The sequence below is a fragment of the Cryptotermes secundus genome, unplaced genomic scaffold (genome assembly GCF_002891405.2).
Source record: "Cryptotermes secundus unplaced genomic scaffold, Csec_1.0 scaffold568, whole genome shotgun sequence".
NCBI classification, from domain to species: Eukaryota; Metazoa; Arthropoda; class Insecta; order Blattodea; family Kalotermitidae; genus Cryptotermes; species Cryptotermes secundus.
Window position 1 is genome coordinate 1,344,001 of NW_019725423.1, and position 27,808 is coordinate 1,371,808.

At 41.2% G+C, this 27,808-nt stretch overlaps 1 protein-coding gene across 2 annotated transcripts in view; it reads left to right on the forward strand.

Annotated features, from left to right (window-relative positions):
- Positions 1 to 27,808, forward strand: part of LOC111863375 (hemicentin-1) — an 821,886-nt gene that overhangs the window by 225,862 nt on the left and 568,216 nt on the right. The window lies entirely within an intron of this gene.

The window sequence follows — 27,808 nt, forward strand, 5'->3', positions numbered from 1 at the left end:
TATAGTTTTGTATATTCTAAATTCTGTGTTTTTAGATAACAGAGGAGAAGTCAAAAGGTTCTCTACTGAATGGTAGCAAGCATTGCCCGAGTTCAATCTCCTCTTAATTTCTCCCTGAATCAGGTTTTGATCTGTTATAGTCGTTCATAAATATGTGAACTGTGCCGCGTTTTAAGTCACCCAAAGGAAATATAATTTTCATGGCATATATTTTAATAGAACGAGATTTCAATATCATGATCCATCTTCCTGGAACTGTATCTACTTTGATGTAAATATGTTATTTAAAGTAAAGTGGAAGAAATTTCAGGGTAACAAAGAAACGACATTCCCTTAGTACTTGATGGAGGAGTCTAATAGTTTCAACCAACAGAAGGGTAACGACGCACACTTAAAGTGTTTGACCACATGTTTAATAATTCTAGCATTTTACCCTTAAACTAGGGTGACCACTTGGATCTGTTTGTAAAAGAATCTGGTTTTAAACAAGGTACAAAAATGTGTGTAATGTAAATGTAAATGTAAAATGTAATCTTGTTTTATATTGCAATTAGGACCATATCATTTGTTTCGTTGCATGAGAGCGAACATATTGGTTAGATTGAACATATATTTAACATTCAGTAAATAAATTTAGTGGTTTAAAATACGAAAACGGATTCATAATAACGGAAAATACTAATTCACAATTTAAGATACAAAATATGTCTCGAAAACATTCATGTAAGGAAAGAACGACTGGACTGAAGCAAGGCTTCTAATAATATTGATCATCATGAATTAGGGTTACCGATCGATGCTGTATGATAAGTAGCGGAGTGCTGGTTAACACAAATAAGCAGAAATGCATATTGCTATATAGTTCAGATTAACCGACATAAAATGCTGGGAAATTCTTGAGTAGCTGCAGAATTGGCGGCTCCTCAAGAAGGGCTCAGCTCCATGAGTAAGTAAGTAAGTAAGTAAGTAAGTAAGTTGGTATCCCCCTTTTTTATAAATAACATATTTTCTTTAAACAAATCATTGTAACTCTTTTACATGTTTTTATTTAATTAGTATCTGAATTCAAGTGGTATTTGGTTACGATGTAACCCCGTTGTCATCACTGTTGTGAAGCTGTTTTGTAGATAAAATCAATCTCTCTTCCCTGAACATATGAGTATATTTTCTGTGCTGGCTCCCCCATATAAATCTTTCTGCTCAAGCATATAACAAAACGTTGCTTGGATGGTAACCAAGGATCTATAGCTCGGAGTACCAGGGTTGTAGAACAGTAACCCAGGTAACATCTAATTATTATTCTCAATCTAAGAGCAGCGTAAAATTATTTTTCATAACATAGTTTCTCTGCATGCCCATTCCCTCTTCAGTTGAATTCATCCTTTCTTTTGTCTTGGGTTTTCCATATTTATGGGCATTTCTGGTTCGTAACTTAACCCATTAAAACCTTGCAGTTTTATAAGTGCTACCTACTTTAGCATAATAAAATTCCGCATTCTCATCCACAGAATACATTCATGTGTTTCGCATGGTTCTCACAATAACCAGCGATAATTTCCCTAAGGCACATAAGTGGATGATATTTGTAGAGGAGAATTAATGTGTTCCCTGCGAGATATGAACCAGATATTTATATATTATTTAAAAGTTATACGGTCTTTCCTGTTCATGATAAAATCCACATCCTAACCCTTTTTCACTTCCTAAAGGTCTACCTACCCTCAGACTTATGACTACTAGAAGGTCGAGCGGGCAGTGCCTCGGAAAATTTCTGCCTCCACACCACTGCACTTTCAGTATTTCAGTTTAAGTTTCAATACCCCCCCCACCTCTCTCAAAGGCTTACATTATACAAATAGCGAACTGTTTCTTTGTTTCTTCTGTATTATCGCAACAGATTGTAATTCGGTTTGGACACTTCTCCCGTAAGGCATGAGTTTTATGTACTTTAAAACAGATTGTTTTGGATGCATTTTATTTTCAAACAGTTCTTTGTAAATTCCTTTTTTATGTAGCCAATAGATAATTCAAATGATGTGCACCAGTGCACGGAGCTTTGGTATTTCCTGGATTGTTATCAGATATTCAGTTGGATGTAATTCAGACTGTAATTTTTTTTTATTTTCAAAGCAGAAATCTCGTTTATGTTTATTTATTGTGGAAACTAAACATTTATTTTTTTACTTTTGGGTGGTAACTGGTAACCCAAGTATTCATAACAACCAAGGCTTGCAGTGACATTTCCACCTCACAAGTTCGTGCATTCAACATATTGTTATTTTTTGCAGGAAAATTAATATTACGAGCTTTAGGTGGCCTTTAATGGCGTAAGGTCTAAAGAGATTTCGTGCTAATGGTTCAGTCTGTTCAGGAGTTCAAAGCACAGACAGACAGACAGACGAACACCCACACACAGAGCAAGGCGATTTTATAACCCTGCGCGTTTACATCAAGAAAAGGAAGTAGAATAAGAACATATATGAGGGAGTTTCGGGTGTATGACCGTTGTACAGCCAAAGAAGGTGAGGGTATATATTTGAAATTTTCGAGTCGGCTTATTATGATAGAAACTTCCTATTGTGGCATGTAGACCCGTTGCTAGGCAAAGATCGTGAGATTAGCAGTTATACAACAACAGTTGCTAAGTATAGGCTCTGTAAACAACAACAGTGCTGGCAATGGTTGAGTAACAATCATGTACGAATCCCAGCAGACACGAACGTAATAATGGATACAGCAACAGAGGGCCGGTGTTTTCTGTGCAGTCCGTCCGAAATGTTGCATATGGGACAGCTGGAGCAGTTAGTTAATTGTTTTTTTTTCTACATGTGAGGCATGCAGCCCTCCAATTGTTAACATCAAAATTTCGCCCTACTATAGCCTTCCCAACGTCATAAAAAATACTATAAATAATCCCTTTCAGCGTCGTAAAAATATATAATGTATAAAAGAATCCGATTATATGCTCTACCTATACCAGAAGGACAAGCGGGCACTGCCTGGGAACCTTCAAAATTGGAGATATAATTTCTTACCCCCCACCCCCCAATGTAGCATCTCTCACTACCACCCCATTTTTCTCTTCTTCTTCTTCTTCAGTTAGTTGTGGGACAGTTGTTACCCGGTAAGAACGTGAGCAGGGAATCAGAGGACATTGTTGAGATTCGTTACCAGGCAACTACAGGTGAAGAGACAGCAGACTGTGAGAAGACTTAGTACATATTGTAACGAACTACAAAGTGTATGAATTAGCGACACGGCTATAGTTACTTGTATCTATGATCTCTAAGTTTTCAATAAAACCAGCTACCAAACCAAATCTCGTCTATAGTCATTCATACATGTGATAATCATTTTTATTATGTTTCAAGGTAATATATTTGATATTTATACAAAAATATAACGGGAACCGCTATGACGCCTTCAGGAAAAGCAGTTTAACGCCGAGACATAATGAAATTATAAAGTCAAAAGCCCATCAATGTCCACTAATTTAAATTGATTTACTTTCCACTGTCATTGCAGTGCAAATGATATGGACGAATATCGGCTTTATTTGAACCATAAAGCAAGGTTTTCTAGCTGTGCGAATTATTATAGAAATTTATAGAATTATCGTGCGGTACATTCTTTTGTTCCGTACTTATTACAATCTGTGGCTAATTAAAACTGGTGTAACTTCAACTGGTAAGTTAATTGAGAATTTTAAGTGATAGAAAATAGAGGCCTAACCGTGTTCATATAATTAAAATGTTCTGACTTCATTGTTATCCCTAATTACAGGTATTAGTATAATAAGACGACCTTTTTTCCTTCAGCGCTACAGCCCTCATTTGGGCCTAGGCCTACGTCCATGAAAATCTCCGTTTCACTTCGGTTTACTAGATCTTAGACATTCGGTAGGACTCCTTGGGCGGGTGATCAACTCGTCGCAAGGCCTCTACCTGTACACAAACACAGAAAAACGCACACAAACATCCATGCCCTGAGTGGGATCGAACCCACGATCCCGGCTTCCTAGCGAGCGAAGACAGTGCATGCCTTAGTCCACTCGGCTACCGTGACCGGCTAAGACGACTTTACTCTTTATGTATTACATTTGAAGTTGTCTTAAACTTCACTGATTGTTGTCTTCAGTTACATACCGGTTGGAGAACGTCTTTAAGTTTTTTGCACGATGCTTCATGTAGGAAGAATCGGCAAGTTCGTACCTACTCAACAGCATGGCCACTGCTTCTCACCCTCTGCTCTTAATTCCAATCTAGTCTGACTAGTTAGGGTACGGAAGGAGTCAAGGAAGCTTATCATCACAGATATCTTTGAAAGTAGAGAAATAGGCAAAATATTTGCCTTTATTTTGGAATCAAAATAAATTAAGGCAGTATTGAAGTCTTTGAAAAAACAGATTAAATTAAGATGATATTAGAGATATAAATCAAAGCTGGAATATTTTATATGCCACTGTCAGTACATTTTGATTTAATTGTTAGGCCCAGTTTTTGGAATACTGTCCCGTTTATATGATCTTTCTTTCACCATCTTGTATCTTATATGTCCTGATCTTTTTTCTTGGTTCACCACAACCCCAATATTCTCTGCACATCAGTGCATATGCTCAGGATATTTTAATTTTCCGCTTCTCTTGAGCGGAGAGCAATCATCTTACTTCGGGGCTTCATTCGGAGAGAGAATATGCATGGCCATGTTTCAAGGAGCTGACAGATAGAAGGGTTCATGTGTTTCGGATGTACTAGAAGAGTTGGTTTTCCTGAGAAGTGTCTGGAAAGAAAATTTCCTGCTTTAATCCACATACATGTTGATAATTTTATTGAAGTGTATTTAGACGGGGGACCGCCTCTGTGTTCTAGTGGTCAGATTTCCTAGCTACATATCCAGAGGTCCGGGTTCGATTCCCGGCGCTACCAGATTTTTTCTGGGAAGTAGTGGGTCTGGGTCCACTGACCCTCGTGACGATAATTGAGTAGCTATTTCAAGGAAATAGCGGCTGCGGTCTAGGAAACCGAAATTGACGGCCGTGGGGATTCGTTGCGCTGAGGACTAAAACCAAGGAGTTGGTTTTGTTTGTTTCTGTACTTAGACGGTGACCTCCCTTTCTTTTCTCTTATATGGAAAGCACAATTATGTTTTAACGATGCCTGTGATTCCTTATTAATTAGTCACTTTCCGCCAATTGAATTTTAATTATCAATGGTTCTTAGATTTCTTTTCCTTGGCACTACAGCCCCAGTGGGCCTAGGCCTACCTCCATGAACTTCTCCGTTCACTTCGGGTTTTCTAGATTTTACACATTCGGTAGGACTGCTTGGGCGGGTGATCAGCTCGTCGCAAGGCCTCTACCTGTACACAAACAAAGAAGAACGCACACACACAAACTAAACATCCATGCCCTGAGTGGGATTCGAACCCACGATCCCGTTTTCCAAGCGAGCGAAGACAGTACATGCCTTAGACCGCTCGGCTACCGTGACCGGCCGGTTCTTAGATTACCTGCACTAAATATTCGGTAGACCTTATATGGGTGTACTCGATACTAAACTTCTCGGACGAAACTTCAAAAGAAGTGGCATAGCAATACTTCAGGAGTTCCCCGGAGACCCTCTCACAACTGCCCACCTTCTCTCTGTGTCACTACCCGGATCGCTCTTCACACTTCGCAATAATTTGGAACAAGACTGACAGACAGACAGAGAGTGAGAGAAGAGAAAGTGGGGAGGGGATAGTGAGACACTTGAAGAGGTACCTTTGAGGGAGGGTAAATATTTAGGAAGGGATACGAATTAAGAATTAAGTAAAGTTGTCCTTGCATTTAGTTAATTAAGCCGTGAAGATATGTGGGGTGTGGAGGTATAGTTCCACTTGTAAAGAGTTATGATGTGGAGTTCCTTATGAGCAGAGGCTCTTATCGCATGTGAGCTGAATTAATTTTTAATATTACGGTTTGAAATGATACATTAAGGCGAAATTTCTAGTTAATATTTGGAGATCTACATTAGAAAAAAATTTGATGCTAACATTGGACGGGCGACATATAACGTGACACTTGGGTACCAACTCAGCATTTACTCTATGACTGAGGAAAAATGACGGAAAAGCTTGATCGAGCTGGTCTATCGTTAGACTTTTCGGATGCAAACAGTCTTCTAGCCTGAAACAAAATATTAAATACAACGAACCCTAAAATTAGGACCTATCTGGCTGTTTCTTCATTTGAAAATAGAATGCATATTTGTTTTGGGGGCACGCAATAGCGTAGTTTGTTGAGACGCTATGCTACAAGCCGGAAGTCGCAGGTTAAAGTCCTGATGAGGTGATTTTTTTTCAATTGACCTAATCCTTCCAACCGCACTACGGTCCTGGTGTCGACTCATTATCTAACAGAAATGAGTACCAGGAATCTTCCTGCAGGGTAAAGGGCGGCCGGTGCGTAACGCTGACAACCTCACCGCCATCTGTTAGCCGATTGTCTAGAGAAAATCTGGGAACTTCGACGTCTCACAACTCTATGGGCCTTCACGGCCTGTTATAGGAATAGCTTTACCTTTAAATTATATACATATGTCTTAGTCACACACGACAGTAGCTAAGGGTGGTTTCTCTGGTTGCTGGGAATGAAATTCTTCTTCCTCTCGTATCGCCGGGATTTCGCGCCCCAGTTCCCATGTGAAAATGTGGGGATGGATTTCCGAAAGAGAACATCGAGATGGACACGTATTTCTATGTACCTACGAGATAGCGTGAGTTACCTCTTATTAAATACACGTGTAGAACGTGACTGACAGCGGAACTTGATTTCAGTACGCGCTTTTCCTAAATTTCTGTTCTCTTACGAACTTACACTAACCACTTGCTGTAGGTGCAGTGCACATTTCCAAGTGATCGCCGAACTGACAGGTTGTGTTCTCTCGGTTGGAGCCTGATTGCAGAATATCAGTCACCCTGAACTAACAAGAGGCTACAATGAATATCTTAGTAAATAATTAATTGTTCGGTCAAAGATCTTTGTCCGATATTTGGGGAGCGATAAATAAATAATTATGAGAGTTATTGATGTAACTATGTAATGAAGATTTCTGTTTTATGGGATATAGCTACGTATATTTGGTTAAAATCGACTGACATTTTCGAGGAACATATCGCTTTCATCTTCAGGGTGAAGGAGCAAGCGAAACAAGAAACCAGAACAAAGTAGGCAACAAGCAGAACATCTACGTATACACTGCTGTGAACAATTCAGTTCCAAAATATCTGCGTAATGTTTAGTAATAAAATTATAGTTAAGCTTCTGTTGCATTAACGTAAATACTAGTGCACATATATGCGTCTCATTGCAACTTTTGTTTCTGTCTCTAATATATGCCCTATCTTACTACCAAATATTTCGGCCGTATGCGGCCATCGTCAAGTATGCGTTTTCTTACAAAAAATTATTTCTCTGTACGTCAAATTGCATATCACACGTCAACGCAATGTTAATTTGAAGCCGTAGATTTTTCTTAACCACTGAACTTTCATAAAATATTTGTTGAAGTGTGGAATCCATTACACTGCATTCGGTTGTCTTGATATGACTACTCGGTATATTATTATATGCTGCTCTTATAGGTGTTGATGTACTGTTAATGTATTCGTATCGTGGGTATTTGGTGACATGTAGACAACACAGCTATGTTTCTGGCTGTCCGTTTGTGTAGAGTTCATCTCTATACCATACACTACCGAAAATATTCATTCCATTATGTTAAATGTCTCCAGTCTCCGACTAACATCAGAGCTTCACACAACCACCATTTTTGTTTTCTCGATTGTAGTAGGTAATTTTGAACCTTGGGCGAAAAACTAATCAGAAGATCGCTTTACAGGAGGGGGGGGGGAGTCTGTGGCGGCCGGTTCCAGTCGAGTCAAGCGGCACAGAGCGAACTTACAAGTGTTGCCAAGTCAGGCATTGAGCTAGCTTTTGGGCTTCACCCCCATCTTCGTCCTACGCGTCGTTGCCATGCACTGTATAAGGTTATTCTAACGTGTCAGTGTACCTCTTGCTTAGCGTTTCTCAAAACCTCTCATTTTCCTTTGCTAAACGATAAAAAATGACTACTGCACTGCACTGGACAGAAACCTTTCGTATCAGTGAATATAAATTATTTGAGGACAAGCAAAGGAGCACGCGCGCGTCCTCACATGCGCACACCCACAAACACACACATACATGTACACTTGCAGGCACACCTATACGCTCACACACACTCTCACACACCCTCCAATATTCACACACCGTGCGTGATTCTTTAAAAGGGAAAGTAGAGGAATCACTTTGAAAGCGGTTCTGTTTAGAAGGTGGAGTTGTGTAGTGAAGTTTTCAGACGTTTCGGTGGAATGTACTGCCTCCATCTTCATGTTCTAAACTAAGGCAAACACGTGATAAGAGAGAAGCAAGCTCCGGTTTCTCTTTGCTCCCTCATTCCAAGTTTTGCTAATGACATTGTTGCTGCGTGGCAAACTACTTAGAATAACAGCAAATCATTTTCGTATATTCAAGCACAATTAGAATTCCGACGAGCTGTCTGTCGACGTTCCTAGTAACTTGTTAACCAGATCTTATCGCCATTGCAATACCTGCCACCATTTTACTTGTAATGGCTATACGAGTATACTGTATAAAATTCAGGCGTTAGTGGACCGTAATTTTGTCAAGAGCCAAACCGTATTCTGAATGTGATATTGGAGGAAAAATTGTAGTTCGTACGCACCATATTAATTAAGGTTGCACGAACGCTTTTGGACTAGCTGTCTGATGGAATAGTATAGTCTTAATATTACAATGAAAAGAAAGATGAAGGAACATATAAGCAACAGAAGGAGAACCCATGGAAATGAAAATATAAAGGAAGGAAGAAAGATGAATATCCGATGAAACTAACTGCATAATCTCACCCACTTTGCTTAGTTAGACATATCATGGCAAGAAACCATCTTAATTGAAGACAGAAAGTAAAGGTTCGTGTAAGGTTTTAAGAGATAAGAAAGCTGAGGACCGAAATGATAAGCAGCGGCACGCACACAGGGAGCCTACACAGAATAACACCTTACAGTGCTGAAACCAAGAAGTAGCCGCTGCAGCACTGTAGACATAGGGCGAGTAACCCTGAGAATTTAAAATTTTAAATTTTAAAATTTGGAAAAAAAAAAATTTAAAGGAATTTTCTAAAATTGGAACTGAAGATAAAAAGTGCCAGTTCATGAATGTCAAAATTGACGTGTGTGGGTGTCAAAGATGATGTACGAATCAGACAAATATCAGCGAAGTAGATCCTGTTAGCCAATTGGGAAGACCTGTGTGTTTTTAAATTTTAAACTGGGTGCAGTGTAACAGCTACGTGAGTGTATACTCCTGATGATGGCCGTTTGCGGCAGAAACNCTGGAAGAAAGCAAAACGGAAGACCTACAATAAATTGTTGCACTTAGGACGGGATTTATATCATATATCATATAGAGTATAAACAGGATGCTTATATATAATATTGTAAATATAATACCGAAATGAAATCTGACTTCCAGTTATCCGCATGGCTACAGTTAATGCTGTAAATTTTGGAAATGCAGTGCGCCCCTCATCCGTTGAGAGGAGTACACAATGTGGCGGTCTTCGTCGCAAAATATGTTTCCTCCCATCTCGGACCAAACAGCATGGCTCCATATGCGTATACTGTATTACTTTACAGTCCAGAGGTGCTCGACTTGGAGTATATCGGAAGAGAAGGCCACGCATTGGAGCGAACAGTGAAGAAGACACGGCATCCACCAAGAGAAATGCCGGGATTTCAAGAAACTGTAACTCAGAAACCGAAAGAGATATTTGGGTTCTGTCTGCAGAATTCTATTCATCAATTGAGACAGTTTTTTTACACATAAGTGGAAATGTAGCTGTAGCTCTGCGTACATCCCACCTATTGTCTGATTTTTACCAGACGCGCTGTAACATGTCCATTTGTAACAATTTCATGCATCATATATGCATACAAACAAAAGGAATTCCACGAAATGGGTGACGTGGAACAACGAGAAGACTAGTTAAAAATACAGACTGAAGACTACAGACTAACCCCGACTTAGGTTTGTTCGGTTTGTGCGTTTCCTCATGGGGCTGAATATTTCTGATCGCAAGACTAAAGGCGGATGGTAACGCCTCCCGCCTTACTTACCAGCAGTGTGGGTTGCCTTTACTGCCTACTCCCTCTCTACGCCACAGCCGCCATTAGTATTCAGACGGACAGTGTTTCGATAGGGTACTGATGCACTGTAAGTGGAGAAGTTTCATAAACTGACTTCCACATAATTCTTGCTATATATGGCTTTCCAACAGTCACCCGATCACGGTAAACTTTAAACAGTTACACCTGATCCTTCCGAAGCAGGCTTCTCGCTTCAAATTGTTCTGCAATATACATAATATGTATATATTTACCATATTTTAGTGCATACAATTCCACTTGTCACTTCACACTACATGTTTCGGCATCATTCTGCCATCCTCAGGTGTATCAATCACGTTAAACCATTGCACCTGAGGATGGCAGAATGATGCCGAAACTTGTAGTGTGAAGTGACAAGTGAANGTTCTTCAATATATTTAATTGTTGCAAAGAATTACGGAGCCAGTTATGTACTAGCCGATATTTTGTCTGATAATTCACAGTTTTCAAATCTTGCATGTGCGTGGAATAAGTAGAGGCATTCACATTATTTCTCAAGATCTCATGTTTGATGATTTTCAGGGCTGTTCATAACAATCAATTTACCTTCTCTTAGAATAACAGTTTTATGTGATGCATACATGAACAGAAGAGAAAGTCTCTTGCTTTATCAGTTCATGAGAAGACCCTATCCTGATGTATCAAGTGATCAGTAATTTACCAAACCAGTTTTCCTGTGCATCTGTAACATTTCTTTAACATGGATTAATAGTTTAAAGTATTTGGGACATATAAAGGGACTGCCTCGGCTTTCAGTGTTGGTAACTTAGAAAAATCTTGGACGCAATTTACAAGTTATCAGAATGTGAATTTGCGTTCTTTCGAAATGGTCATATAGCAGGAGATAATATTTTATTTTTTAATCAAATTTTTTAGAGCGAATATGTCAGATGTTATTAAAATAATGAAACCATACCAACATTCGTAATCCCCACTGATATTGATGTGTGATTGGTAACAAAGCAATAACTGCTTTAGTCTGTAGTGCATACTGTGATTCTGAACTAAATTTATTTTTCCATTTATAAATGAAACTCATTACTCTCAGTGTACACGGGTGCATGAAAAGCTGGGATGTTCATAGCACACGTCAATTAGTGCTGCTGCTGCTGATGCTGGAGGTGTGGCCGGCTGTAGTGGCAAGCGAGTGGAGAGATTCGATTACAGTCCTGACAGATTCCATTAGCGTGAAGCTGCGTGCTGCGTCCCACTACTGCAGACACTTTGCTAGTTTTTCTCGGCACTATCGCACAAAAAGCATGCTGAGCCGTACCTGTGCGCTTAATTGCTGCCTTACATTTGGTAATTCCTTGCCATTGGCCTGCTACAAGGAAATAGTATAATACAGTTGCAAGAAGCGTCTTGCCAACACAGAATTTTGTCTTTTGATAACATGAAAAAGTCAACTGCGGCAGCCAGATAATATTCTCTTCCTTGTCTGTGCGACTAGATCGAGTAATTAGTGGGTTTATAATCGACTCAACTGCGCATGGTTTCCAATAATATGTGCGCATCAAACAATATTTCAGATGCATAATTAATAAAACCAAATGAAATCTAAGCCGGTCACGGTAGCCTAGCAGTCTAAGGCATATATTGACTTCGTTCGCTCGGAAGCCGAGATCCTGGGTTCGAATCCCAATCAAGGCATGGATGTTTTGTATGTGTATGCGTTTATTCTGTGTTTATGTTGCCCTCTGTTTAGGTAGAGGCCTTGCGACGAACTTATCACCTGTCCAAAGAGTCCTACCATCTGTAAAATGATCATGAAATTGACAAATCAGACCTGTGCTCCGAAGTGGGAGCAAGAGGCGAGACAAAATGAAACATAAGGATAGTTCGGTCTTCTGGGATATAACGTTGCGTAGTCCGGTGAAATTCAACCGACTGTTCGGAGTAACACGTGGCCTCCATCTTCAGTGTTCAAGAATAAGCCAAGCAAGAAACAAGCACGAAGTAGGCAGCAAGAAATCTTTCGTTGTGACAGTTTAATCAGTATTTACTTTGAGTCTCCATTGCTAAATCGCGTTCGTTTCTTATAATTTACAGTAATTATTTTATAATATGCTTTAATACTTGTAACAAGTGTACGTGGCCTCTAAGCACAATGCGTCTTGATTTATTAATTCCAGAGATAAGCTGATTACAGACCCGCAGTACATGATCATAAGTACTTGTATATGCAAGGTATTATCGTACTTGTGTCCTTAACGTAAAAGGAGATATAGGAGCAGAAAATTGTTTGAATAGGACTGTGTTGGTAGTGACATCTACATTCTGAGCGAGTCTTCTACATAGGATAAGCCGTTTTTGCTTTTAATTCACTTAGTGGGGGGTGGAGTCCAGCTGGGTCCACTCGACACGGCGGTCACTGATTGGTCTATTGTAGCCTGCCCCGGGTGATTATGATGATGGAGAATTTGGTGGAATGAAGACTGGCAGAGGAAACCGAAGTACTTGGAGGAAACCTACCCCACGCCACTTTGTCCACCACAAATCACACTTGACCAGACCCTGGATCGACCCCGGGCCGTCGCGGTGGGAAGCCATCGACTAACCGCTTGAGCTATGGCGAGGCCGTAAGCCAGTTTCTAGAAGTATATAAAGTTCGACTTTTTTCCTTTCAAGTTAAATAGGATTGGGTGGGGGCGTTCTCTTTAACTGATGAGACACGATAAATGTTGCTTGGAGAATTCTAGTAGGCCGACAAGTACTTATGTATGACTCCGGTGCAGATGTACTGCAAGACCGCGTGGAACGATAGACAGACTGATGCACAAAGATAATGAAGTAGACTGAACGTCAAGATCCCGGTGTGCTCTTGAATAAGAGGCTGCATGGGCTCAGAGAATTGTGGACGAGGCGAAGAGAAGAACTGCTCCTGCCTAGAAGAGAAGCTGATAACTGAGCACGTAGATAATCATTATAGACCTTCTGGCGCACGTGGCCTTGCTCCTTGTGTAGGCCTCTGTAGTATAAAACTGTGAAATCTGTTTCTGTTTCCTCTGTGGTGTAGTGGCCAGAGGTCCTGGCTACAGCTCCAGAGGTCCCGTGTTCGATTCCCAGCGATACCAGATTTTCTGAGGAGTAATGGGTCTGGAACGGGGTCCACTCAGCCTCGTGAGGATAATTGAGAAGCGGCTCTGGTCTAGAAAACCGAAATTAACGGCCGTGGGGATTCTTTGCACTGACCAAGCGACACCTTCTATCCTCTAAAGTTGACATTAACTTCGCCAACAAACGGCGTTCGCTCGGTCCGTATAGTTCGCTTGCGGACTAAAACCACCGATTCTTTTTTTTTTTGTTTCCGTTTCCTTGTTTTGATACCAAAGTCACAATTATAGCAGTCAGTATAGTTGCAAATGTTCTACACGCGTTCCTTAATTTAAACCCAATTTCCTTAGACGTTATTTAGCATGGCCTGTTTAGCTGAATCAGCTTCGTAAAATACGCGTACATAGGAATCAGGCGGTCAACAAGGAAGAAGTAAGCATGTAGTACGTAGTCTGTTTTCCTTCGTAAAGAAAAAAGAAAACTTAGGTCGCCGTGCTGCCCGTCTGCATCTGTGTGCTTCTGTGTCTCACCATCTCAAGTTTTAAACAATTTGATCGGTTTTTACGGAACTTCGATATGAACCTTATGATGTTGGAAGCAACCCCGAAGCAGTAATATTTAATTAATGTATAAAAACAACATGGTGAATGAGCGAACGCGTGAAGTCGGAGCGCCACTAGCTTCAGGGCTTTGAAATGGCGTACGGTAACGGATCTTTCAAAAGCATGCAACTTATATGGAAACAAATTATTTGCACAACGTAAAATTGCAACATGGCAGGTTTGAAAAGGAAATTGATTATGTTTCGGTTTGGTGGCGACGGCTAATGAATCACTGGAGGTGGAGTATGGCATTGTGACAAAAATAGATCATAAAAATGCCTGTACGTTACGTATGAAATATAGTCTATCTATATGTTTGTCTACGGCTCTACAACGCTGGTGGATCTTGGCTGTTCCTCAGATTCTTAATATTGTACACAGTCTATAGGACTCTTTGGACGGGGGATCAGCCCGTAGAAACATAGCTACCTACACACAGAACAACCCAGACCAAATAAACGCACATAGATATCCATGGCGATGGCATTCGAAACCACGATCCCAATGTTCGAGCAGACGAAGAGGGTTTATGCCTTAGACCGCGCGGTCACTGTGGTGGCCTATGAAAATTCAGTGATTGAAAATTTTCAAATATGATTACGACGCGAAATTTTCAGGTGTCTTACGACAAGTTTGATTTATATGTGGTTGAATCTGTACCTGGGAGGTATGTACTTCAGAAAAGTGTAGTGAATTAATAATTTTTTTATTGCTAGTGGGGTGGAACTAAGTCCCTTGTACTGCGGCCACTTCAGGGCTATTGTAACAGCCCCAGATGATAGGTGAGGGTGATTGTGGAGCAATTGGTGGAATGAAGATTGGCAAGGGAAACCGAAGTACTCGGAGAAAATCTGCCCCAGCGCCACTTTGTCCACCACAAATCCCACTTGACCAACCCGATATCGAACTCGGGCCGCCGCGGTGGGAAGCCAGCGACTAACCGCTTGAGCTATGGGGCGGCCCAAGTAACAAATGTGATTAAAATCTACCAAAAAGGAAGGTAGGCTTTATGATTCTGCTTCGAATTCCTTGCTAAACAAGCTTATTAAACAGCCGAGTTTTATTAAGCGTGTTTCACAATGGATGACGGAGACAGGTTACACGATTTTAAAGGCGCGTCCACATTACTCGTGCTCGTGTGACTCGCTATGCTCGCGAGTAATGTGGACGATATGACAAGTCACGAGACAAGCAAATTTAGAATTTTTAGTTTAAAAACTACAGCCAATAAATTAAAATACGACTACAGCCTATACACACTACGAGTAAATATACGGATCCTCACGCGCCGAAGCCTGGCGAGCAACTGAAGTATTGTGGACGAAGATTTACGAGCACAAGTAAAAGCCAGACGAGTCTCCCGACGAGCACAAGCACTAGCACGAGTAAGGTGGACGCCACTTAAGCCTTCAACTTCATGCAGCTTAGAAGGTAAGCCTTTCTAACAAAACTGTCAACTGTGCCTGTAGCTTGCTTGAATGTGGTCGCCCAAGAACAAGAATGGAAAGAGAGAAAAGTGAAGAAGGCATGAGGAAAGAAAGGATTTCATGCTATAGATGAAAATTTACCTGTGCTTCTTCAGCAGGGCTGAATATTATTCTTTGTGATGTTGGTTGTGCGGAGGAGCAGCGAACAATACGTCATCGCTTTTGTTGCACTGGTAGAGATAACTTGAACATGATGCGTGCGCATCTGCTCTGGCCATGCACTTGCTTCTCCACTATCTCGCCCTTGTTTGAACAAAGCGAGAGTTTTTTTAATAAAAAGTACAATTCTTGGATGAATATTCTGCATTCATATTTTCAAAGAAGTCCTAAAGTATGACCCAGACCGTGAAATGCGGTAGCCGTGTGTTACATCGCGGGTCTAATCTACATTTACATTCCTCTGTGTTTACTTTCAAATATTACTCACGTAAAGGGCGAAGGGTAGACTGAGACAAGATCTTCAGTTTTATAAAGTCTTGTTAGGGTTGTCCAAAATGAGGAGTTCAGAATGCAGCATAAAAATTCCAATATTTTGGAATTCATTTATGAGAAAAAAACAGGAGGCATAGAAATTTGAACTGCCATTTAGTTTTGTAAGTTATATACTTAAACTAAAGAAAATAGGAAATGGATTCATTTACGGAGTAGGGGAAAAATTTGCATTTATTTAATTTATTTTGAGGTTGTGTTTCCGTGTTTCTCGCTTTGTTCTTTGGTCCAATTTTTTTCTTTATGTTAGATATCTTCATTCCGTAGCCTAGACTCATGTCACATTTTTTTGATTAGGACAATGAGAAAGTATGAGCTCATTTCAGATTTTCATAGCCCTGTTCAGAGAAAATTACACCTTTGAGTTTTGACGTCTGTAGCAGGAGTATACCTCTGTGATTAATTTCTTCTTGCATTCTGGTACACATGATTACAAGAATATAAATATCTTTGACAGATTCCGTCTTATGGGTCAGTTGTTGGCTGTATACCTGGGTCTTACTACACATGTAGTCCCATCGTGGTTGTTAAATATGTTTCTGAGGAAGATGGCTACAATAGGCCAACCAGTGGCCGCCGTGCCGAGTGGACCCAGTTGGACTCCACTCCCCAATAAGCGAATTTAAAACCTGAGAAAGATACAACCAAAGTCGTTTAGCTCGCTGTAAACGCTGTGCTGTTACTAGGTATAAGGGAGGTCTCTGAGCTTGACTTTACGGTAAGTAAAGTAAAGTAAAGTAAAGTAAAATAAAGTAAAGTAAAATAAAGCTATCCCTGTAACAGAGGGAGGCCTATAGGGTTATGAGATGTTGAGGCTCCCACATTATCTAGACCAGGGGTCTCCAAACTTTTCGAACCGAGGGCCACATTAGGTAATTCAGCACTTTCAACGGGCCGGATAAAATGAGAAATTAATAACTCTAGGTATATGAGTTTTATTGAAAGCACAGAATTTCATAAACTAAATACGAAGTACATGAGAATAAATTATCGTATATTAATGACAACAGGCAGTAGCAGCAAACGCTCATATTTTCATCACAAATTATAATAAAACAATTAATGTGAATGATGGAACTCTTTTTGCATTCTTAAAATCTGATTAAATTGAGGTTCAAATTTTGAAACGCTAATCACAAGTAGCGACTTTAAATGTTCATCGGATAAGTTTGCTCTGTATTTCTACTTGATGTACTTCATCTGGGAAAAAGTTTGTTCACACAGATATGTCGTCCCAAAAATGGAGATAAATTTACAAGCAAATTTCTTTAAATTTGGAAATTGCTCAGAGTTCAGAAATTTATAAAATTCGATCAAATTTCCTTCCTTGTATTTGTCTTTAATATTATAAGTTTCCTGAAGTTCAATAATTTCCATTTGAATTTGACTTGGGACATCTGCAGCATCACAGTCAAACGGATTTTGAAACAATCTAATTTCCTGAGCACTGGAATCCAAATCAGCAAATCGCTTCCGAAATTGTTCTTTCAAACCTGAAATGACTAAATTTGCAAACTAGGAAGGAAATTCGGCTTCACCCTTTTTATGCCACTCTGCACAGTATAGCATATGAACAAAGTTACAATTTTTCACTTGGCTTTCCAGAAGTATCAGCTTTGCTCTGAATGCCTTGATAAGTGAAAATAAATCACAGACTAAGTTATTTTCACCCTGAAACTTTAAATTCAAATTGTTCATATGGTTCACCAGATCAGCAAAAAATGCTAATTTCCAAAGCCACTTGATATATGATAAAAGTGGTTCGTGATGGTTTTTCTCGGTAAGAAATATATCAATTTAATTCCTGAGCTGAAAGAAGCGCGAAAGAACCTTTCCACAGCTAAGCCATCGAACTGCAGTATAATAAGTCAGGTCAATAAGCTCGGAATCACATTCCTCGAGAAAAGACCGAAACTGGCGATGGTTAAGTGCATGACAGCGAATGAAATTAACAATAGAAATAACAGGTTTTAAAACAGAGCTCATAAGCTTTTGTGATTTGGCCAACCAAACATATTTTTATACCAGACATGTTTTTTCCTCCATCAACTGTCACGCACTGCAGACGGTTCCAGTCCAAATTATATTCTGTTAGTGTTTTTTGTATTTCTTTGAAGATATCATCGTCTGTTGTAGTGCCATGCATGCTGTGAAGTGACACTAATTCCTATGTGACATTAAGTTCATCGCCGACGCCACGAAAAAATACTAATAGTTGAGAGATATTACAAACATCAGTTGAAATCTATGAACAAGTATTTCTTTTTCCAGTACTCATTGGAAAATTAGTTTAATTGGGGCATTTCTGCACATTTCTTTCGCGGGCCGGATGTGGCCTGCGGGCCGTAGTCTGGAGACCCTTGATCTAGACAATCGGCTAACAGATGACGGTGAGGTTGTCAGCACTACGCGCATGTCGCCCTTAACCCCCCAGGAAGATTCCTGGTACTCATTTCTGTTAAGAGGCTGAGTCGACTCCAGGGCCATAGTGCGGCTGCAAGGATTAAGTAAATTAAACTATCCACCTCATCGGGATTGGATCCCGCGACCTTCCGGTTTGTAGCATAGTGCTTCAACCAACTATGCTACCGCGTGTCTCCCCTTGATTTCAAAGTATGTTTCGCTAAAACGGCTGAGAGGTAATTATCTTTTGCGCCTATCATTTTAGTAGTGTACAGATTCACATTTTCTTGACCTCACCAGTAGTTCGAGGTAAATGCTAAGCTTCAGGCCCCGGCCGCTTTACTCCCAGGGATGGAGCCCCCGATACCCATTGGATAGGAGGTTGGGTGGACACCAGAGCCGCTTCATGGCGTAGCGCTTATTGAGTGAAGCCCAGGAACAATTTTACCTTTAGCTTATAAGTCTACATTAGAACCGGTCAGGAATAAAAATATTTTTGGCAGGGCTGCCAAATTTCCAAAGAACTGCAGATTCCTGGTCACAATAAATAGTGCCCATTCTGACATATATCAATTTGGATATACATCCTGCGAAGAAGTCTTTGCTGTAGGCCTACTAGGAAAATATTTACTTTTTTTTTTTAATATAACTTGCAATCTGCAAGAAATAAATTATATATCCCTGTATCGATCATTTAATAGTTTCATCAACAGATAATTCTTATCTGTCCTTATAGGTTATTAATTTTATACGGGGTTTTCATGACAATTTAACGGGCACAGTTGTCGCGTTTTGTATCTGGTCATCCCTTGTAACAAAGTGCATTACAGGCCTGCATAAGGCTTGTTACGTCACAGCTCCTGATGTGGATGGGTATCATGCAGATGTAGGTTGCATTGCGATGTTTGGGATATTTTTACTGTCTTCATGAAGTCAAAACCGAGGTCCTATTACCAGGAAGGGAAGGAATTGTCCTTTCGTCATTGTTATGGAGATATTAAGGACTCGCGAGGATCGGCAGGTGCCCAGTGTCGTCCCAAGAAGCATGATCTACACTAGCGCTGAGCCGTCGCAAGAGTCTGCAGCCGTGTGCAGTACAACTGCTCCGACCACGACTGGAATGAAGAGTACAGAACAATGAAACTAGGACCTACTCTAGAAACACTTGGAGAAAATGCTTTCCTATGTACACCACGGCAATGTAGCTGAAGCTGAACGATCTATGACCTATACGAACACTTTTGAAGGTAAATAAGGGAAAATGTGTGTCTACCTTTGCCTTTACCACACGTGCCAATATCGACACAACAGTACTACCGCAGGCCGTCAGCTGGAGGACCGGGGACTGGAAACCCGTTCTTTCAATAAAGCGTGTGCAGAGCATGCGCACTGCATTTCTACATCACAGATACTTGAATGAGACTGCTGCGTTTATTTCGATAACTTTGCTTAATGGTAATTATTACAACGCAAACGTTTGGAGTAGAGCGCACATTTACAAAACTTTATAGAGTCTACCAGCAGTAGGAAATAGCGTAGTCAGTATAGCGACTGCTACGGGCTTGGCGATCGAAGGATCGGAGTTCGAGTCCAGCTAGGGTCAAGAATTTTCTCCTGTCCCGTCATCCAGACCACTTCTGGGGTTCACGCAACCTGCTATCATATGGTTAAGGGGGGCTCTTTCCGCTTGGGTAAAGCGGCCGGGGTGTGAAGCTGTCCACTCACCTCCAGCTAGTGTCGAGGTCAAGAAAATGTGGATATATACAACCACTCCCAATACATCTTCATGACATAGTGCTTAATTAGTTTAAGAACAGGGCAAATTTACCTTTACCTTTGCCAGTAGTAAGAACAATTTGGCAGGTGAATGAGGGTAGCGAATATCTTCGGAAGAATATGGACTCTGTGCGATGTCCTTGTGAAGACTGTACGTATGAGGGTGCTACAACACCCAAACCCCTGAGGGGGAAGGAAAAAACTTTTTATTTATATGTCCCTTGTCACCAGGCTGCAGCACTATCGCCATCTGCCGTTATTTTGGTGCTTTATAGACATCCTGCAGAAAGAAAGAATTGTTCCCGCGGGAGAGGACATAGAGAAAGAGACAAAAGGCGACAAGCGGACAGGGAGATTTCTTCTTTTTAAATCCCCTAAGAGGAACTATTTTAGTTTGCGAGAGTTATAGATGATGTATGTCGTTGTATTCCTAGTAAAACACTTTCATAGCGCCATTGCTTGGGTAGAAAATTATAATGAAGAATGGAAAAAATACAAATATATAAGAAAACAGTGAAACGGAAGACAGAGAAACAGGACATCCGATGCAGAAAAGTTTGCTTTGTAATAAAAATTCTTCTGTTGTTGTAGATTTCAATATCAGATCTTTTCTTTTTATATTCGCTTAGTGGGAGGTGGAGTCGAACTGGGTCCACTCGGCACGGCGGCCACTGATTGGCCTATTGTAGCCTGTCCCGGGTAATTATGATGATGGAGAATTTGGTCGAATGAAGATTGGCAGGGGAAACCGAAGTACACAGACAAAACCCGCCCCAGCGCCACTTTGTCCGCCACAAATTCCACTTGAACAGACCAGGGATCGAACCTGGGGTGCCGCGGTGGGAAGCCATCGACTAACCGTTTGAGCTATGGCGCGGCCTAATATCAGATCATAGAATATGACATTGTAGAGGACAGTTGAGCGACTTCCAAAGGGACAAGAATAAAAGAGCTCGTACTTTACGATCGTGACGAATGCAATTCAGAGTCTAGTGTGACAGATTGGGCAGTCTCTAAGAGACGAATACATACACATGTTCCAACAGTATAGGGGTTCCGTTGCTAGGGAACGCATGGGTGGACACGCCTGACAACAACACATGATAACCGTTACTAAGCAGCGATATGTTTTCTATGGATGGTCCGTGCTTAGCCTATATAGGGAGCAGTGAACACTGTTCGAAAAGATTCGACAGGAAGACGTCGATATGGGAGAAGACCAGGGAGGAGATCAGATCAGCGATCAGCAGGAGGAGAGCCGTCAGAAGATTTCGTGTGGCGTAGTTACGAGAAATATTAGAGTGTGTTCATAAATCGCAGTTACGAAATGTTATAATTATTGTGTGTCATAATTGTCTGTAGTTCCGCCTGGCGTGCTTATCCAATAAAACAGCTCCGTCAAATCCGTAATCCGTAATTATTTGTCACGTAACCCCTTACACATGATAATACTATGAAAGGAAGGAGACACAATGGAATTTGTTAAGTGCTCTAATAAACCCACTTAAGTGTCAAGGACTGTGGATTGTAGGAGATTCGCCTTCAGGTAGATTCGGAGCTGGTGCGGAAGTGTTAAACACATAAAGCAAGCAATTACCCGAGTTCTTGAGTTGTTGTACTTGTCAAACTTGATGCATAGTTAGCAGCTCTAGGAGTTTGGACCTCTGTGGCCAGCTATTTAACTTGAGGTTTTCCTTCTCCCCTATTATCCTAAATAGGCCACACTAAAAAAACTGAGATTGCTCCTGCCTTTCTTATAATATGTGGTAAGGTAAAGTTGTCCCTGCGCCGGTCACGGTAGCCGAGCGGTCTAAGGCGTGCACTGTCTTCGCTCGCTCGGAAGCCGGGATCGTGGGTTCGAATCCCACTCAGGGCATGGATGTTTAGTTTGTGTGTGTGTGCGTGTTCCTGTGTTTGTCTACAGGTAGAGGCCTTGCGACGAGCTGATCACCCGCCCAAGGAGTCCTACCGAATGTGTAAGATATAGAAAAGATCCGAAGTGAACGGAGAAGTTCATGGAGATAGGACTAGGCCCACTGGGGCTGTAGTGCCAAGGAAAAAAAGTTGTCCCTGTGCTTAACTAATTAAGCAGCAAGCCATGAAAACATGGTGGAGTGTATATATAGATCCATAGACCTCGGCACAAACTGGAGGTGAGTGGTCAGCTTTACGTCCCGGCCGCTTCACCCTCGGGGAAAGATTCCCCGGTACCCATTCGATAGGAGGTTGGGTGGAGCCATTAACCGGTCTGGACGACGTAGAGAATAGAAATTTTTTTACCTTACCGGTACTCGAACTCCAACCCCTCGGTCGTCCAGCTCGTAGCCAGTCGCTATACCAACTACGCTATCCCGGCTCCTTAAGAAAGAGAGAATTATTATTATTACTATACATCTGTCCGTTCTGACAGGGCTGTTACAGCCTGGAATAACCTTACATTATACTGGAAATATGTAAAAAAAAATTAACAAGTCCATGCTACAATCGAATTATTCAGTACAGTTTTCCTCGTAATTTTGATTCAGTTTCAACTTGTTTAAATTTTAGAAAGAGCCGCGATATAGTCGGTATAGCGGTTGACTACGTGCTGGACAACGGAGGGGTCGGAGTTCGGGTCCCAGTAATGTCAAGATTTTTCACTTCTCGACGCCTTCCAGACCGTCTCGTGGGCCCAGTCAGTCTCCTAGCCAATGAGTACCGGGAGCTCTTTCCCCAGGGATAAAGCGGCCTGGGCACGAAGCTAACCACTTACCTCCCACTAGTGCCGAGGTCAAGAAAATATGGATCTATACATCCACTCCCCCTGCCGGTCATGGTAGTCGAGCTGTCTCAGGCATGTACTGTGTTCGCTCACTCGGAAGCCGGGACCGTGAGTTTGAATCCCACTCAGGGCATGGATGTTTGTGTGCGTTTGTCTGTGTTTGTGTACAGATAGAGGCCGTGCGATGAGCTGATCACCCGCCCAAGGAGTCCTACCGAATATGAAAGATATAGAAAAACCGATGTGAACGGAGAAGTTCATGGAGGTAGGCCTAGGCCCACTGGGGCTGTAGTGCCAAGGGGGAAAAATACATCCACTCCCTACACGCCTTCATGGCGTAGTGCTTAATTAGTTAATTACAGGGACAGCTTAAATTTTAGACCACTTTTTGCCATACTACAGTATTTCGATGCTTTATTTACTGTTAGAGCTTTCAAGGACAAAATGGAGTGTCGTCCTGTTGTGGGTACTTGTCTCCGTATGTCCACTAAGCAATTTTAATTTGGGTAAGGCTTCAAGGCTTAGTCCACCAAGGTGCGTCACACCTGCAAAGAGCATATATCGATTTCTGGATTAAACACGCTGTTTATTCATTCATTCATCAGTAATCTGTCAGACGACAGGTCCACAGTCTCTCCCAAAACAGTTTCTCCACTTAATGCGATCTAGAGATTTCTCCTTCAAATGAGAATATCCTCTTCTGTCCCAAAGGTCATCCAGCATCTTCTTACGTCTTCTGGTTCGCATACATGGTGTCTCTGTGTTTGGAAAGAGACTATCCAGGAAAAGTGATAATGTGGTAGTTTTTCCATTTGCTTTCCACATCGCAGTACAACAGCCGTTCAAACCACTCTGGTCACGCCTGTTGCTATACGAACTTGAACCATCTCGAGCATCATTTGCTCTGTGCTTCAAGTCGCTACTGATGACGCTGCTTCCGGCATCAGTTTTTGGTTTTTGGTGTCCCTCTTCGTCTGATGCCTACCCTTTGACCTGTCCAGCAAAGGAGGCTCTGCCAGTAGTTACGCTACCGCTGGTATAGCTCTCAGGGTCCTTGGCATACTCAAACCCTCTCACCACGAGAGGGACGCTGTTTATATTTAGGATAATTTTTCCTTTTGTAAGTCCCCTTTAGTTCACTCTTTCTAACGCTTTAACATGTTATCCCGTTTGTTTAAATTTTTAGTTTTTAGAATAGTTTCTAGTTTTGTATACATTTATAATACTCGGCAGTTAAGGGACCCTTTCTTTTGGCACGTACTAAAACAAATGAATCTCAGTCTTACTCATATTGTTACTAGAGCGTTACTCTGTGAAATAATTTCGCAATTTGTATTGTATGCATGCTGTATGCAACTGTTTTCTGCAACTGAGTGAAGGTATAACTTATCCTACTGGCAAGCAAGAGAGATACAGATGAACTGCCACAATACAAATGTTATGAAAATTCCTCTGTCTGGTGCACAATAGCTGATCGAGAGGTGTATTACAGCTACTATATTCTTACCTCGTGAAACTGTTGGAATCCATTCGCCGGTCTCACTTTACTATCGGAGTAATTCCACAACTGACAGGAGCAATACATCCTTCAGATAGCCCACAAGATGTGCTTTATATATCTTGTTACATAGCCAACTGAATTATATAACAGCAGTGTGTACCCACCGTTGTGGTCTTTCTTAAAAATTAATTACTCACTTTGTTCTCTCGATCTCTCTTTTCGGATATAAAATCAAGTGTTTGTCTTTGCGGCTCTGCGCTGGAATCACGTCTACGTGTGCAGTCCATTCAAAATACGTAGACCTAGAGCCTCGAACTGGAGAAAATATCTGAAGCGAAAGTTTAGAATCTACAAAGAGTTACTTGAAATTACTTACACAGAACCATTAATTATTCCCATTTACATGTCGGTGACTTGTAATTTGTTGCTAGGCGATATTATGGCAACGAAATTGGTTTAATAGGATCTGTCGGATAGGTGATCATTCAGTTTTATCTCTGTGTCAGATTCTAATTTGGTTTACGTACATTAGGATCATAAGTGGCAGGTGCGTGAACTAGCTTCAGTAGGTATAGCAATTTTACACTCACGTCTCTCTTTGGTTCAAATTAATTTCTCATTGGCAAGCGGTTTTCCATTGGCCCCTGCCAGTGTGTGAAATCGTTCCCTAATATTTAAGGTTTATAAATTAATTTTATACGCGCCATACAAACTTGGCTGTTATGAACATTTTGTTCTAATACAATTTTCGAGTAATTTCTTTCAGTTTAACTTGTCTCTTTTGGAAATTCTTAGTAGAAATTTTTGAAAAGCGTGCATTTTATTTTTGCTTTAGGCAGCAAAATCTTTTCGTTAAATTTTTACAATTTTCAATTCAAAACACTAATTGTCTAACTGGTTAGGTTTGAGGCCTTCTCGGGGTTGATCATGAAATTCACTGGAATCTAAGGTCATGTGGTCTGATAGACGGGGATTAACGTTTCGGAGGCTCCGACTGCTTCCATCCTCAGGATTGAAATATAATATAAGCAAATAGTAAATCTCTGTCTGCTACTTCCTGGTTGCTTGCTTGGTTTATTCTTTGATCTTGGAGATTGAAGCAGCAGTTTCTCTGAAACATCAGTGAACTGTCAGACTACAGGACAGCTCTTATTCCCGAAATAAATCTCTTCAAATATCATTTTTAATATGGAGGAAAATATTATTATTTATTTTACGGAACCATTTCTTTCCTGTTTGATTGCAAGACACAATATGGTAGCAATATGTACGGAATTGGTAACTTAGCTGTGGGATACACCCTTATTGGTTTATGGTTGAATGAAGTTTCACGTGGTCTCTTTCAATTATTACGACTACGAGAGCTTTAAGTTTTAACAACGTCTAATGGCACAATGTCAAAATTGATATAATTTAAAGCAGTGGGTGAATCTTCTTGCCATTATAAACACGTTTCCGAGTTGTCCTCCTAGCTTGTCATATTGTCACGCGTTGGAGGGACTATAGACGAGATTTGGATTGGTAATTTGATTTATTGGATGGTTACAGGTCTTAACTACGATGGAGAGTCAGTGATTAAGACACAAATGGATATAAAACGTAAAACTTGTTATATTCTAATCTGAAAAAAAAAACATTTATTTCTCGATATATCTTCCTCCAGCGTTGGTACATCTGTCTCATCGCTCTACCAGTGCGTCGTAGCCCGCAGCGCTGAAGTCTTTAACCACTGTCTCAGCCACTACCGCACCTCCGTTTCAAACTCTTCGTCATCAGCGAAACTTTTTCCACCAAGGTGGCAAAGGAGATGGAAGTCACTATGGGCCAAGCCCGGGCTCTAATGCGGATATTCAAGAAGTTCCCACTGTAGTTCATGAATTCTCTCCCGGGTTGCTCGGGTTGTATGGGGTCTGGCATTGTCATGATGAAGCAGTACTCTTGCCAGCTGGCCACCGCTAATTCACATACTCGGCAGTATACTACAGCACACATTTAATTCTTATCATTCTGCTATGTCTTGACCGGTTGACTGGTAACGGCTTCCAAAGCCGTAGCTTCCTCCCTCATAGCTAACTCGAGGTTACTACGGGATCTGCTCCGCCTCCCACGCCTCCACCAAGGGCGACTGTCTCACTGTAACCCGAGTCTCAGATTCTGGTTGGTCTGTTTGGCTTGTGTCTCGATTCTCCACATATAACCTCTGCACGGACTCAACAGAAAGCACAGTTTCTCTGTTGATGTGGGTGACGTACGTATCATCTGTTCCATTATAGGAAATACCGCTTCCCGCAGCTCTGCTATTGTTGCATGACGTCCTCTCTGCCGCGGAGACGATGTGTTTACCGAGCCACTCCCTCACAACGGCCATCTCCCTGGGTCTATTTCTCTTTTCAGGCGTCGTGTCATAATATGTAGATCTGGTATTCTGTTAGGCGGGTTAGGATCAACTAGGCCTAGCCGAGATATTCCTCTCGTTTAGCGCCGTTAGCCTCAGTTTTCAAAACCTTACAAGGCATTCCCACAATATTTACAACTAATATTATATTAGGTTCATTTAAAGAAACATTTTAAATTAAGATAAGCTCGAAGGTTGAATATACGAATTTTTTATGTACCGTGTTATTGGACTCGACGTTCGAACCACATTTCTTGGTTGTACACGGTGTTTCCAGGATCCGTTAGGATTTTTTTTTTTTTTTTTCCCTGCAATGCCATCTGTTGGCGAGTTGTGGCGTTAAGATTCTTGAAGTTTGAGCTGTGGCTGTCTGAAATTTCAAAGCGCAAGCATCGCTGCATCACGTGTTCTGACCTTGAAGGTAACAGTACTGTTCTGAAGCTCGTCGGAAAATGGCAGTTGAACAGAGAGCCAACATCAAATTTTGTTTGGAGTTAGGCAAACAGCCGGAGAAGTGTACGAAATGATGAAAAGAGTGTACGGTAGTGATTGTTTGAGTCACTCGAACATTTTTGGATGGTATGCTATATTTCGTGACGGCAGGGAGGACATTGAAGACGTTCCACGTGCATCAAAGCCGAGAACAAGTCGCACTGAAGAAAATATGAAAAAAGTGACCGAACTTCTTGCATCAGACAGATGTGCTTCTGCAAGACTCATCGAGGAGCTTTTGGGAATACCAAAAAGTACTGTGCATCAAATTTTGACCGATGATTTAGACAAACGGAAGGTCTGTGCACGGTTTGTACGGCACGGGCTGTCAGGCGATGAAAAGCACGCCAGAGTGGAAAACTGCAAAAACATGTTACGGTCGGCCCAAAATGATTCAAAATTTACAAAATCGATTGTTACTGGTGACGAGACATAGTGTTTTTAATATGAGCCTCTCACAAAGCGGCAGAGTGCAGCGTGGTTGAGCCCAAAGAAGCCGAAACCAAAGAAAGTGCGCATGCAAAAGAATTCACAAATGCCTTACTTATTCTATAGAGAGTTTCATACAGATAAGGGGTG